This window comes from Aquarana catesbeiana, linkage group LG03 (assembly GCF_042186555.1).
Source record: "Aquarana catesbeiana isolate 2022-GZ linkage group LG03, ASM4218655v1, whole genome shotgun sequence".
In the NCBI taxonomy this organism is placed as follows: Eukaryota; Metazoa; Chordata; class Amphibia; order Anura; family Ranidae; genus Aquarana; species Aquarana catesbeiana.
This window is the reverse complement of record NC_133326.1, coordinates 421,331,355-421,347,087: the sequence shown is the minus strand read 5'-3', so window position 1 is coordinate 421,347,087 and position 15,733 is coordinate 421,331,355. Positions and strand designations below refer to the sequence as shown.

The 15,733-nt window shown below is 43.7% G+C and overlaps 1 protein-coding gene across 2 annotated transcripts in view; it reads left to right on the top strand.

Moving 5' to 3' along the window:
• SLC23A1 (solute carrier family 23 member 1) overlaps positions 1-15,733 on the top strand; it is a 1,686,654-nt gene that overhangs the window by 1,300,055 nt on the left and 370,866 nt on the right. The window lies entirely within an intron of this gene.

Here is a 15,733-nt window from a genome sequence, read left to right as displayed (position 1 = left end):
TGACAAAATACCAGCTGGAAATAGCTCTCCTGACAGCTACAAACTGCCAGGAGACACCTGCTGGTGGACGCCAAATGATCAATATTACCAGCGGAGGTGACCTTTCCTGACATCCCCGTTCTGCCACTCCGTGACATGATCGCGAGCTCCCGGCGGACATCGAGTCCACGGGACCCGCAGGCATGCTCACGGAGTATGCACCGCGGTGGCGGCACCCGCGCCCACTATGCCGCGATTTAAAGGGGACGTACCTGTACACTCACTTGTCCAGCCGTGCCATTGTGCTGACGTACATCATCATGCGCTGGTCATCAAGGGGTCATTAATGCTTAAAGTAAAACAATAAAAATGAAATATTCCTTTAAATATCGTGCCTGGGGGGTCTCCTTAGTCTGCCTGTAAAGTAGCGCATCTTGTTCATAACAGTACCACAGCAAAATGACATTTCTAAAGGAAAAAATTAAATTTAAAACTGCTCGCAGCTGTAATTTATTGTCGATTCCCGGCAATATAGATAAAAATAATTGAAAAAAACAATGTGAGTTCCCCCCTCCTCAGTTAATTACCAGGCCCTTTGGATCTGGTATGAATATTAAGGGGAACCCCGCGCCAAAGGGCCTGGTAATGGACTGAGGGGGGGGGGGGGGGAACTCACGCCGTTTTTCTCAATGATTTTTATGTATATTGCTGGGATCCGGCAATTCATTACAGTCGCGAGCAGTTTTAAATGACATTTTTTCCTTTAGAAAGGTCATTTTGCTGCTCCCATTCATCACACTATGTAGGGCCGCTATGTAAGCAGCCTTACATAGTGTGGGGCGTGAACTTAGCCCCCTGAGCCGTGATTGGCCAAAGGCACCCTGCCTTTGGCCAATCATGGCTCTAACAGCAGAGTGTGCTTTGATTGGCCAAAGCATGCAGGTCAGGTGCATGCTTTGGCCAATCAGCGCTGTAAATGCACTACAATCTCGCAGGGCATTGACAACCTCTTAGTTCATTATGGAAAGAAACCAAAAAAGGAAGTGTGCCCCAAGGGGGATAATATGGGCAATGTATCACCGGGCAATGGATGGATGGTGAAAGCGTGAAATACACAATTAATGTTGAAAGTTTTATAACAAAAGTTTATTAAGTAGAAAATTAAGTAGAAAAATATACACACAGATCTATAATATAAAATCGCATGAGCGGAAGAGACAAAGAACAATGGTAATCAAACTGCTAACATGCTTTGGTATACTATCCCAGTAAATTCAAAGATGACCTGCTGGGGTGAACATACGGCAGCACATGATACTCTACATGTTTCGGAAAATAAAGGGGTTCTATCCCCTCTATATAGTGTGTTTCCTTCTTCAGGAGTTTCGGGGAAGCAGTGATGATATTTTTCTAGAAAGAATAAAAAGGGATATATATGTATATAGGTATAAGTCAGTCACTGTATTTAGCACCAACATAGGGTATAAGACCATTATGTCTGAGAGTATGAGAGACTGTTTGAAATACAGACAAGACATGAGGACAGAGCAAAATCGCAGATTGAGCGAACATATCTATACAGAAGTACACACGAAGCATATGACTCTTCAGCATATATACTGTACACAGGTATACCACGAGAAGGACTCCCACTTCCTAGGGTTCGGAAAATTACATCAATTAGTTAAGGATCCAAATACTGGATATGATTTGAAGAATGGAGACCAGGAAGGAGAGTATGGGGAGATTTGCAGATTCTGGCCTTGACAGAAATCCCTACAGGGACGGCAAACCAGGGCTCACAAGAGCCACCACTGCTGAGCGGACCACAAACACACCTGCAGAGTCAGAGACAAGGAAGAGGGGGTTGTTTTGAGAGATATGTATCCCATATTAAAGATATAGGGCTAATAGAGCCTTAACATTAAATGTCCTTTCACAGCACAGTGTATAAAACACTGAGACATGTTTGTGACAATCACAGTTAGGATTGACATACCTGGTCTCTGATGTTTCAATGTAAACAACTCCTGCAGGGAAGGAATGCTCCTCTCGGCTGTGTAGCAGAGAAGAGTGTGTGTGAGGCCAATACTAAGTATTCTATTTGGTGTAGGGTGTGATACTGGCAGGCCAATCATTAGCCTGCAGGGCGGGGTAGACTTAGGTGGCTGCAATACAGCTGATTGTCAGACCAACCGGAGCGTAATGTCCAGAGGCGACATCAGCTGTATGCAGTTGCGTTCGTAATAGCCGCCCACTGTAGCTCCTCGGCCTGGGCGGCGGCCGACGCCACCGCGTCATAGGACGCGGTGACGTCACTCGTCGACAGAGGCCGCCGACACGGAAGGAAAGCAGTCTGATGGGGTGAGGATGGGAGATCCCCAGTGCGCAGGCGCGAGACAGGCGTCGGGCGCGTGCGCATCAGCGCTGCCGGGGAGATGCCGCTGTCCCCAGAGAAGGGATACAGAGGCCTTTCCGTGCCGGGGAGCACCGGCGAGCCATCCCCAGGGGCACATTGATCAAAGCCACATCTATGAATACAGTAATTTCATTGGTATGGTCGTTTTTAAGGGAATTTAAATTTGACCTATTCCGGACTGTTCAAAGGTGGGAGTTCCATCTTTACAAAACATTCCTGTAAAATCACAAGCATGTATAAATTTCCCTAATATTACAGTACAGATATATATATATAAACATACAAGCTGGACAATAAGATTTTAACACTGGTTAGTCCTGTGAGCACATTCTATTCTTTATCATGGGAATAATTGATTGTCCTTTAACCTCCCTGGCGGTATGATTATTTCGGATTTTAGGTGCTGAAAGCGGTACCATTATTTTGCATGGAAATTTGGCGTTTTATATTGTAGGTCTGTAAATCTTAACAATAACACACTTAAATCTGTCCAAACCAGAGTCTAGTAGATATCCCGGGTATGATAAAGTTTGAAACACAAAAACATAAATTATAATATAATAAATAAAAATAAATAATTAAAAAAAAAAAAAAATAGTAATAAAATAAATTTCCCCACAATTCACTATCGCTCAATTCTGCAAGTGTTCTAATTTACTATCGCTGTTTTCTAGATGGTCTAAAGCCACTTTTGACGTAAAGGGACACTTTTTGGTTGCTATGGACAATCTCCAGTTTCCAGGCAGAAAGAACAGTATATATCATATAAAACTGCATGCAGGGCATGGGCCAAAGCACTGGGGACAAAAGGGATGTGAAATCATTTCATACAGTACTGTAATCTGTAAGATTACAGTACTGTATGTGTTATGATTTTTACTTTTCTTTTAATTTGCCGCCAGGCTCCGCCCCCGTGCGTTGCGCCGCTCACAGGGAACGGAGCCTGGCACAGAGAGGCTTCGGAGGAGGACGGAGCCCTCGGACACTGCGGGGGACATCGCAGGATCCCGGGGACAAGGTAAGTAACGCCGCCCCAGGATCCTGCAATGCGATCCCGAGTGTGGCTTGGGGTTACCGCTAATGGTACTGAATTTTAACCCCGAGCCACACTCGGGAAAACCGCCAGGGAGGCTACACACATCAATGTGAGCCTAATGCAAAGACAAATGGAAGACATAAAAAAAAAAAAAAAAAAGAAAAAAAAAAGGGTAGTAATAAAACTAGAATGATAGGGTAAAGGATAAGAGCGGCAGCCCAGCATGTGTAATCTGCATTGGGCATAAGACTATTGAAATGGAATAATTTTATAAAAAATTAAATTACTTAATACATAAGCACAGGAGATTCAGGATATTGGGTGCTTGAATGGAAGATAGGACAGAATGGCTTGGTGGAACAAGCCACTGTCCTATAATTCCTTGTCATAACCACCTGTGGAGAAGCCAGGAAGGAAGGGTTTAAGATTGAACGCCTCATTCAGGCCAGGTGGCATTGTCGCATTCAGATTGGATATCCAGCGGAGTTCCCGCTGTAGGAGGATCTTGTTAAAATCCCCTCCTCGGGAACTTGGATGTAGCCGATCCAAAATTAGTACTGAGACTTTGGGACACGTGCCACCATGTACCTGGGCTACGTGTCTCCCTAAGGGGAAGTCAGGGTCGGTAGATTGCATCACCCTAAGGTGTCGATAGATGTGTTGCCATAATTTTTGTAAGGTTTTCCCCACATAGAAACAGTTACAGTGACAAGTCAATAGATAAACCACTCCCGTGGTTTGACAGTTTGCATAGTGTTTTGGTACGAAACGTTTGCCGTTAGGCAAACATATATTTCTGCGTGTATCCATGTATCTACAGTATGCACATGATCCGCATTGGAATGTGCCCAGCGTAGTGCAGGGATCACCTCTATCCTGTCCCTTATACTCACTTTTAATTAATAAATCACCTACGGAAGTGGCGCGTCTATATGTTATTGGGGGTCTGGGGGGTACCAGAGGGCCCAAAGTCGGATCTGAAGTTAATAGATGCCAGTATTTTTGGCAAATCTGCCTAATTTTTTCGTGATCGTTCGTGTAAGTTGTAATGATTCTAGCAGGGGCCTCGACAGTGGATTTAGGTTTAGGAATTAGTAATTGACATCTCTCTTTTCAAACATTTGTGGCTATATCCACGTTGTAGTAGTCGACATTTTAATTTATTGGCTTCCTGTTTGAAGTCTAATTGGTTTAAACAATTTCGTTTAATTCTCAGGTATTCCCCGTATGGGATTGAATTAATTAAGGGTTTAGGGTGAAAGCTGGAGGAGTGGAGCACTGTATTACCAGCGGTGGGTTTCCTGAATAGTCTGGAGGATGGAGCACCCAATATCCTGAATCTCCTGTGCTTATGTATTAAGTAATTTAATTTTTTATAAAATTATTCCATTTCAATAGTCTTATGCCCAATGCAGATTACACATGCTGGGCTGCCGCTCTTATCCTTTACCCTATCATTCTAGTTTTATTACTACCCTTTTTTTTTTTTTTTTTTTTTTTTATGTCTTCCATTTGTCTTTGCATTAGGCTCACATTGATGTGTTTAAAGGACAATCAATTATTCCCATGATAAAGAATAGAATGTGCTCACAGGACTAACCAGTGTTAAAATCTTATTATCCAGCTTGTATGTGTATATATATATATATATATATATCTGTACTGTAATATTAAGGAAATTTATACATGCTTGTGATTTTCCAGGAACGTTTTGTAAAGATGGAACTCCCACCTCTGAACAGTCCGGAATAGGTCAAATTTAAATTCCCTTAAAAACGACCAAACCAATGAAATTACTGTATTCATAGATGTGGCTTTGATTAATGTGCCCCTGGGGATGGCTCGCCGGTGCTCCCCGGCACGGAAAGGCCTCTGTATCCCTTCTCTGGGGACAGCGGCATCTCCCCAGCAGCGCTGATGCGCACGCGCCCGACGCCCTGTCTCGCGCCTGCGCACTGGGGATCTCCCATCCTCACCCCATCAGACTGCTCTTCTTCCGTGTCGGCGGCCTCTGTCGACGAGTGACGTCACCGCGTCCTATGACGCAGTGGCGTCGGCCGCCGCCCAGGCCGAGGAGCTACAGTGGGCGGCTATTACGAACGCAACTGCATACAGCTGATGTCTCCTCCGGACATTACGCTCCGGTTGGTCTGACAATCAGCTGTATTGCAGCCACCTAAGTCTACCCCGCCCTGCAGGCTAATGATTGGCCTGCAAGTATCACACCCTACACCAAATAGAATACTTAGTATTGGCCTCACACACACTCTTCTCTGCTACACAGCCGAGAGGAGCATTCCTTCCCTGCAGGAGTTGTTTACATTGAAACATCAGAGACCAGGTATGTCAATCCTAACTGTGATTGTCACAAACATGTCTCAGTGTTTTATACACTGTGCTGTGAGAGGAAATTTAATGTTAAGGCTCTATTAGCCCTATATCTTTAATATGGGATACATATCTCTCAAAACAACCCCCTCTTCCTTGTCTCTGACTCTGCAGGTGTGTTTGTGGTCCGCTCAGCAGTGGTGGCTCTTGTGAGCCCTGGCTTGCCGTCCCTGTAGGGATTTCTGTCAAGGCCAGAATCTGCAAATCTCCCCATACTCTCCTTCCTGGTCTCCATTCTTCAAATCATATCCAGTATTTGGATCCTTTACTAATTGATGTAATCTTCCGAACCCTAGGAAGTGGGAGTCCTTCTCGTGGTATACCTGTGTACAGTATATATGCTGAAGAGTCATATGCTTCGTGAGTACTTCTGTATAGATATGTTCGCTCAATCTGCGATTTTGCTCTGTCCTCATGTCTTGTCTGTATTTCAAACAGTCTCTCATACTCTCAGACATAATGGTCTTATACCCTATGTTGGTGCTAAATACAGTGACTGACTTATACCTATATACATATATCCCTTTTTTTTCTTTCTAGAAAAATATCATCACTGCTTCCCCGAAACTCCTGAAGAAGGAAACACACTATATAGAGGGGATAGAACCCCTTTATTTTCCGAAACATGTAGAGTATCATGTGCTGCCGTATGTTCACCCCAGCAGGTCATCTTTGAATTTACTGGGATAGTATACCAAAGCATATTAGCAGTTTGATTACCATTGTTCTTTGTCTCTTCCGCTCATGCGATTTTATATTATAGATCTGTGTGTATATTTTTCTACTTAATTTTCTACTTAATAAACTTTTGTTATAAAACTTTCAACATTAATTGTGTATTTCACGCTTTCACCATCCATCCATTGCCCGGTGATACACTGCCCATATTATCCCCCTTGGGGCACACTTCCTTTTTTGGTTTCTTTCCTTAATTGGGATGTGGCAGTGATCCCCGGGCAAGCTCAAATATTGGTTCCCTTCCGAACTGTTGTTTCTTAGTTCATTATGGGGCATTCCGCGGGCGCTCGAATTTCCCGCGAACGCCCCATAATATTCTAAATTTGGTGAACGGGCAAACACCTGATGTTTGGGTTGAACTTACATTCGACTCGAACATTGGGCTCATCCCTACTCTGAAGCCCCTCACGTATGTAAGACCCCAATGTTATCTTGAATCCTACTACTACAGTAGCAGGGCAAAAGATCATTTCAAGCGGCAAAAAGCATGGTTGGTTAACAGGCCAAGGTCAGGTCAGGTGGAAGGCAGAAACATGGTTGATAAGCAATCCAGGCAGTAGGCAGAGGCATTAGCGATAAACAGCCCAGGATCTGTTAGGTGGAAGGCAGAGTCATGGTCAGTTGAGTAGGGATGGGAGAACGGTTCAGCCCAGTTTGGACCAAAATTTCGCTGTTTGGGCCGTTTGTTCGGCCCCCCTAACCAACCACGATGCATTGAGGCACTGAACAGTGCATTGCAAGCCCTAATTAGCTGAAGCAGTGAAAGCTTCAGCCAATCAGAGCACAGAGCACTGTCAGAGTCATGATTGGACACTGTCATCATGACTTTATCCAATCATGGCTCATTCTCGCCCCACAGTATAAAAGTATCCTTTCAATGGCAGCCATTTTCAGTGTGATTTTGGCGTGGAGAGAGATAGAACAGGGCTCTGTTCACTGCTATTAGTTAGTTAGTAAGCTATACTGTGCTATTTTGTACTGTACGTTTGGTGCGTTATATTGCAGTATATTATAGTGTATTCGTGGAGTGTGTCTGTGTAGTGTGAGTACTCAAATTAAAGTGCACCAAACAGCCCTTTACATTGATTAAAGTGTATTTACATACAGATTTCAACTTCTTCTTTACATTTGCTTATAATAAAAAAATATGTGAAAATACTGCACCCACTGTGAAAAGAAGCAGCCAATATAACAAATAGACAAAATGTTAAGTGATAAATGAAACAAAAAATGTGGCGCTAAATGATGTCTGTTACTGTGCAACCCTAACCAGAATGGAGATCTGGAGGTATACTGCACTGTAAAAATTTGATGGAACACTCAGAAAGACAAGTGTAAAAAGAAAAATTAAATGTATGTGGGCTAGAAATGCATATATGTGTGCATTTATTGGGTATAAACCTGTAATTTAATTATAAGCATGCCCATATAAATAGGTGTATTCAACACGTGTACAATAATGAGTATCACTGAATATCAATATGGATTAATATCCTCCTGGTAGTCACCAGATTGTGTAGGATTATATAACCCAGAGTGTAGTGTTGTACATCAACGCATAAGCTAATTATATCATAAATGTGTCTTACGTAAATATAAGAACTGTGTATAATAACTCACACAAAATAGAGCTTGATCTAATCATAAAATATATACATAAAAATAAAAATTGATAGGAATAGTGTGACATGTAAAGTAGGTGTTATCTCATACTAATGCCAACATATTCTGTGCACAGCAAAAATAGAGATGACTAGGGGAAAAGAAACATAATAAATGATACCCCCAGCAAAGGGAAATAAAGTTCACATACACGTATAGCAAACGCTGGTGTGAACAACTTCAGTGTCCTCTGTATGCATGTGAGGTGAATCCGGTCAGTATGCAGGAAGGTGGAGTGGACACTGAGATAATATTGATCAAAACTTCGAGATGGTAATAAGGAAGCTGGAATTCCCTTACCGAAACAGGTGGACCCACCAGCCAAAGGCTGTGAGTCAAATGAGCTTGGTACCGAGATTCGGTAGGAGTAGTTGGCCCATAGGAAATGGATGTAGCGCTGTATCCAGAAGGAGGAATGTGGGAATTGTTGGCAGTTACTCACCGACCTTCCGAAATAGATGTTCACATACTGGGGTTTCCCTAGTTGTGCAGCTATACTGGAGTTGCCAGCTTCAATCTCCAATCCTCTTATCCGGGGGAAAAATTCTCAAAGGAAAAGAAGAGACAGATGCCTCTACATAGTGTAAATCTGCATAAAAATGTATTTCCAAAAAATATATCTGGATCCCACACAAACAGGGACAGAATACAAACTGACAGAGTAAAAAGCGTTATATAGGTAGTGGCTCAGCAAGCATATTAAACTTGACGCGTTTCGTCTGTAAGGACTTCAACTGGATATATATGATTATATCAAGCTCTATTTTGCGTGAGTTATTATACACAGTTCTTATATTTACGTAAGACACATTTATGATATAATTGGCTTATGCGTTGATGTACAACACTACACTCTTGGCTGGGTTATATAATCCTACACAATCTGGTGACTACCAGGAGGTTATTAATCCATATTGATATTCAGTGATACTCATTATTTTACACATGTTGAATAAACCTATTTATATGGGCGTGCTTATAATTAAATTACAGGTTTATACCCTATAAATGCACACATACCGTATTTACCGGCGTATAACACGCACTTTTTTCCCCTTAAAATCAGGGGAAAATCGTGGGTGTGTGTTATACGCCGATCCCCGCTAATTGTGATCTATCGGCGGTGATTGCCGCCGACATTCACATAGCGTGTAGTTTTAAATATGGCGCCGTGGAGTTCGGAGGGACTCGGCGGACCTGAACGAGTGCCGCCGAAATCACAGTGATTGGGTGGAGCCGAGATACACATAGTCGAGTGTTCTCGGCTCTTTCAGGCGCCGCTCACAGTCACGCCCAGTCCCGCCATTGGACCTGTGTTATGTCCATCATAGGGCGGGACTGTGAGCGGCGCCGGAAAGAGCCGAGTACACTCGACTATGTGTATCTCGGCGGCGTTCGTTCAGCTCCGCCGAGTCCCTCCAAACTCCGTGGCGCCATATTTAAAACTACATGCTATGTGTATGTCGGCGGCGATCTGTCCAAGCATGGACAATGGGGGCAAGGCTGCACTGACCACTGGGGCAAGGCTGCACTGACCACTGGGGCAAAGCTGCACTGACCACTGGGGCAAGGCTGCACTGACCACTGGGGCAAAGCTGCACTGACAAGGCTGCACTGGGGCAAAGCTGCACTGGGGCAAAGCTGCACTGACAAGGCTGCACTGACAAGACTGCACTGGGGCAAAGCTGCACTGACAAGGCTGCAATGGACACTGGGGCAAGGCTGCACTGACACTGAAAAGGCTGCAATGACACTAACAAGGCTGCAGATGGACACGATAAGGCTGCATTGATGGGCATTTTAATGTAAGTTTTTTTTCCTTAAACTTCCCTCCTAAACTTGGGGTGCTTGTTATACGCCGGCGAGTGTTATACGCCGATAACTACGGTATATGCATTTCTAGCCCACATACATTTAATTTTTCTTTTTACACTTGTCTTTCTGAGTGTTCCATCAAATTTTTACAATGCAGTATACCTCTAGATCTCCATTCTGGTTAGGGTTGCACAGTAACAGACATCATTTAGCGCCACATTTTTTGTTTCATTTATCACTTAACATTTGCTTAAAAGCACTGCCCCCTCCCTCCGAATAATGTCTGGGAGGAGAACAAGGAAAGGCAGACGTTCCCTTGACACTGTAAGGGCGCCAGCAACTAATGTGTCCACAGGCAAAGGTGGACGTGGTGGTCAGTCCTCAGGCAGGGTATCATTTCCTCTGTTTAGTGATTTTGCCCGTGCTATCCAGCCACAGCATGCAGAGGAGGTGGTGGACTGGCTTACTAAACCTTCCTCATCCTCCTTATCTTCTGTCATGCAAGCAGAGACAAGTGTGCAGTCCCCTGCAGTTGCCAGAGTGGATAAACCTGCCTCCTTGTCCACATCTATTCCTGCCATAGCCCCATCAGCCATTGAGGAGTCAGCTGAGTTATTTGACCACAGCATCAGCCACTTGCACCTTGAGGATGCCCAGCCATTACTGGATTCATATGTTGGTTCTGAGGTTGAGGATGACAGGAACATGAGCCTAGAGAGAGGGAGGAACACTGGTAGACAAATTGACATTCATGTTCCCCAAGCCGCAGTGTATTGCCAAGTTGTCTCCAGTGGTAATTATGAAGATGGAGGAGATGGAGATGATGATGATGATGATGATGATGAGGTCACTGATGTGACTCAGGTGTCAGATAGAGCAGAGGAGAAAACTGAGGAGAGGAGGCACAACCCCAAGGAGGCCGACATCAAGAAGGAGTAGAGAGCAGCCACCCTATTCCATCACATTCTGCAGCTGTTATCTCCCGGCCCACTCCCCAAACCTCGGCTGTCTGGGCCTTTTTCAGCACATCTGTGGCAAATTGCACTGTTGCTATCAGCAAACTGTGTCTTAGGCACATCAAACGTGGCAAAAACACCAACCATATGCATATCATTGCAATTTTTATTGCCTTCATCAAGAGCACCTCTATAGGGTTACGGTGGGAAGGCGCCACAGACACCCAGGTTTGACAGGTGCATATCATTGCAATTTTTTACAGCAAAGCCAATTCTTGCTTGCATCAAGATTACCTCTATAGGGTTACAGTGGGAAGGTGCCCCTGACACCCAAAGACCAATTTTTACGCACCTGTTACTTCTATACAAAGTCAAAGTGACACCAGAATGTATCCAAAAAATCTCTTATCTTGTTCCCAGTGTACTACATTGTGGCCTCATCACACTGGCTCCCCAGCTGTTGCTGAGCAAAATAAAAGCAGCTTGCAGGAAAAATTTCATTTTTTTGGCTTTATAAATGCAATTATTGCTGCAGCAGATTGTAGACATGGTACAGATCTGCCACTTCACAGGTAGACTAAGGGGACCTCCCGGGCACTATATTGGAGGGAATTTTTCATTTTTAGGCTTTCACTTTAAAAAAACCCTTTTTGAATAGTGCAAATGCCAGGTCCCAGACAATTTTTCCACTTGTTCCTTGTAGGTTGGGAACTCAGGGGGCTGGTGTTGGGAATCTTTGCCTTCATACATGTTGAACAAATACAAAATACCCCGTGGCTCTTTCACAGAGCTTGTAGAGCTTCACTCCATATCTGCCCTTTTATTGGGAATGTACTACTTGATTCCCAGCTGGCCAGTGAAGTGGACAAGGGACTTGTCCACACAGATTTCTTTGTCAGGGACATAAAATTCAGCAAAAAATTAATTAGTGGGCAAATTTTGTAGAGCTTGCCAGGCGGATTTTGAGGGGGGCACTTTGTATTTTCGATGAAATAGAGGAAGTGCATGATCATTTCATAGCGTGACCTTGACATAACAGCTGAATAAATGGGTATGTGATTAATGGGTTGGATGGACTAATTAATTGTGAGTAGGGATGAGCCGAACACCCCCCTGTTCGGTTCGCACCAGAACTTGCGAACAGGCAAAAAATTTGTTCGAACACGCGAACACCGTTAAAGTCTATGGGACACGAACATGAATAATCAAAAGTGCTAATTTTAAAGGCTTAAATGCAAGTTATTGTCATAAAAAGTGTTTGGGGACCTGGGTCCTGCCCCAGGGGACATGGATCAATGCAAAAAAAAGTTTTAAAGTTTTTTTCGGGAGCAGTGATTTTAATAATGCTTAAAGTGAAACAATAAAAGTGTAATATCCCTTTAAATTTCGTACCTGGGGGGTGTCTATAGTATGCCTGTAAAGGGGCGCATGTTTCCGGTGTTTAGAACAGTCTGACAGCAAAATGACATTTCAAAGGAAAAAAAGTCATTTAAAACTACTTGCGGATATTAATGAATTGCCGGTCCGACAATACACATAAAAGTTCATTGATAAAAATGGCATGGGAATTCCCCACAGGGGAGCGGCCCGAAAAGAAGATGAAGACAAGAAGATGAAGAGAAGAAGATGAAGAGAAAAAGATGAAGAGAGAAGCATCACACAGCGGGAGCCTCCCTCCATGCCATCATGGATGCGGAGTGGCCCGAGGAGAAGAAGGGAAGAAGATGCCGACGCCGCGAAGGAAGATACCGGATGAGAACACCGGAGGAAGAACCAGAAGAACCAGAAGAAGAAGATGGAGGAAGAAACTGAAGGAAGATCCAGAAGAAAGGAGATACAAGAAAGAAGAAGCATTTAAATAAAGGCATTGTCAAAAACTGTCTCTTGTCATTTTTAACATTTTTGACATTTTTTTGTGAAATGGTAGGGGTACTTTTGTACCCCCTTACCATTTCACACAGGGGGGAGGGCCGGAATCTGGGGGTCCCCTTGTTAAAGGGGGCTTCCAGATTCCGATAAGCCCCCCGCCCGCAGACCCCCACAACCACCGGCCAAGGGTTGTGGGGATGAGGCCCTTGTCCCCATCAACATGGGGACAAGGTGTTTTAGGGGGCTACCCCAAAGCACCCTCCCAATGTTGAGGGCATGTGGCCTGGTACGGTTCCAGAAGGGGGGGCGCTCTCTCGTCCCCCCTCTTTTCCTGCGGCCTGCCAGGTTGCGTACTCGGATAAGGGTCTGGTATGGATTTTTGGGGGACCCCACGCCTTTTTTTTTAAATTTTGGCACGGGGTTCCCCTTAAAATCAATACCAGACCTGAAGGGTCTGGTATAGATTTTGAGGGGGACCCCACGCCATTTTTTTAAAAATTTTGGCCGGGGTTCCCCTTAATATTCATTCCAGACCTGAAGGGCCTGGTATGGAATTTAGGGGGACCCCCCACATCATTTTTTTTTTAAATTTTGGTTCGAGGTTCCCCTGTGGGGAATTCCCATGCCGTTTTTATCAATTAACTTTTATGTGTATTGTCGGCCCGGCAATTCATTAATAGCCGCGAGTAGTTTTAAATGACTTTTTTTCCTTTGAAATGTCATTTTGCTGTCAGACTGTTCTAAACACGGGAAACATGCGCCCCTTTACAGACATACTATAGACAACCCCCAGGTACGAAATTTAAAGGAATATTACACTTTTATTGTTTGACTTTAAGCAGTATTAAAATCACTGCTCCCGAAAAAAAGGCTGTTTTTAAAACTTTTTTTTGCATTGATCCATGTCCCCTGGGGCAGGACCCAGGTCCCCAAACACTTTTTATGACAATACCATGAATATAAGCCTTTAAAATTAGCACTTTTGATTTCTCCCATAGACTTTTAAAGGGTGTTCCGCGGCATTCGAATTTGCCGCGAACACCCCAAATTATTCGCTGTTCGGCGAACTGGCGAACAGCCGATGTTCGAGTCAAACATGAGTTTGACTCAAATTCAAAGCTCATCCCTAATTGTGAGGCCCAAAAATAATTTGAACTCCTCCACTGTTAGACATCTCTATTCAAATGGACAGGAATAAGATGAATTGGGTTTTTTTGTGATATATTGCTGGGCAAAAAGATTGGTTTAGTCCACTGTGATGGATCCTATCCCACACTCTGCTGAGTGCTTCCGTCAGTAATACCGCTTCCTCCTGTCTGACCATCAGAGAGATATATTCTTATAGCTGCATTGAATACAAGTCTAGCCCAAAATATCTTGTAGAATCTTGAATGATTTATTGGGCAGAATACAGCCTTTTTATACACTTTTAACACATGGGGTTAGATAAAGAGGTAGGGTTGGCTCATGGAAACTTCCCCCTCCCCTCTAGCAACAACTTAGCAGACAGTTAAATATAATTAACATGTTAATTAACACAGCACTTAAGGCAGCCTAGGTAACCAGACAGTCCGTCTCCGCAGGTCAATGTGATCAGCTCTTTCAAGGATCATGTATTGTTTAGAATTAATGACCAAGAATAGTCTTTGGGCAAGTCCAAGAAAACAGTCTCTCAAAAATGTAACAAACAAAAAAAGATTAATATAGCAATACCAAATAACAGGGTGAATGTGGACAGATAAGGTCCCTGCAGCCAGTGTCCGCGACATCCACAATCAACTGAAAAAACTGTCAATGAAAAATGAAAGTGATACCACAGGCTTCTTTTTTTAACCGCTTCAGCCCCGGAAGATTTTACCCCCTTCCTGACCAAAGCACTTTTTGCAATTCGGCACTGTGTCGCTTTAACTGACAATTGCGCGGTTGTGCGATGTGGCTCTCAAATTAAATTGATGTCCTTTTTTCCCCACAAATAGAGCTTTCTTTTGGTGGTATTTGATCACCTCTGCAATTTTTATTTTTTGTGCTATAAACAAAATAAGAGTGACAATTTTGAAAAAAAACGCATTATTTTTTACATTTTGCTATAATAAATATCCCCCAAAAATATATAAAAAAACATTTTTTTCCTCAGTTTAGGCCGATACATATTCTTCTACATATTTTTGGTAAAAAAAAAAAATCGCAATTAGCGTTTATTGATTGGTTTGCGCAAAAGTTATAGCGTTTACAAAATGAGGGATAGTTTTATGGCATTTTTATTAATAATTTTTTTTTACTAGTAATGGCGGCGATCAGTGATTTTTATTGTGACTGGGACATTATAGCGGACATGTGGACATTTTTGACACATTTTTGGGACCATTGACATTTATACAGCGATCAGTGCTATAAAAATGCACTGATTACTGTGTAAATGACACTGGCAGTGAAGGGGTTAACCACTAGGGGGCGAGGAGGGGTTAAATCAGTACTAGGGAGTGATTACTCACTGTAGGGGGATGGGCTACCTGTAAGCCCATTTGCCCAGCCGTGCCATTCTGCCGACTTACATCGGCGTGCCATTCTGCCGACGTACATTGGCATGCGCTGGTCGGGAAGGGGTTAAATACCAAACATGTCATACTTACCTGCTCTGTGTAAAGGTTTTGCACAGAGCAGCACCGATCCTCCTTTGCTCAGGTTCCTCCCCCCCGCCTATTGCCCCCACAACAAGCAGCTTGCTCTGGGGACACCTTAGCAGGTTCGCTCCCGAGCCGCTGTTCCATGTGTCCATTCACACACAGAGCCCTGCTCAGCCCCTCCCCCGCTCTCCCCTCATTGGCTCACTGGCTGTGATTAACAGTAACGGGAGTCAATGGCTACCGCTGC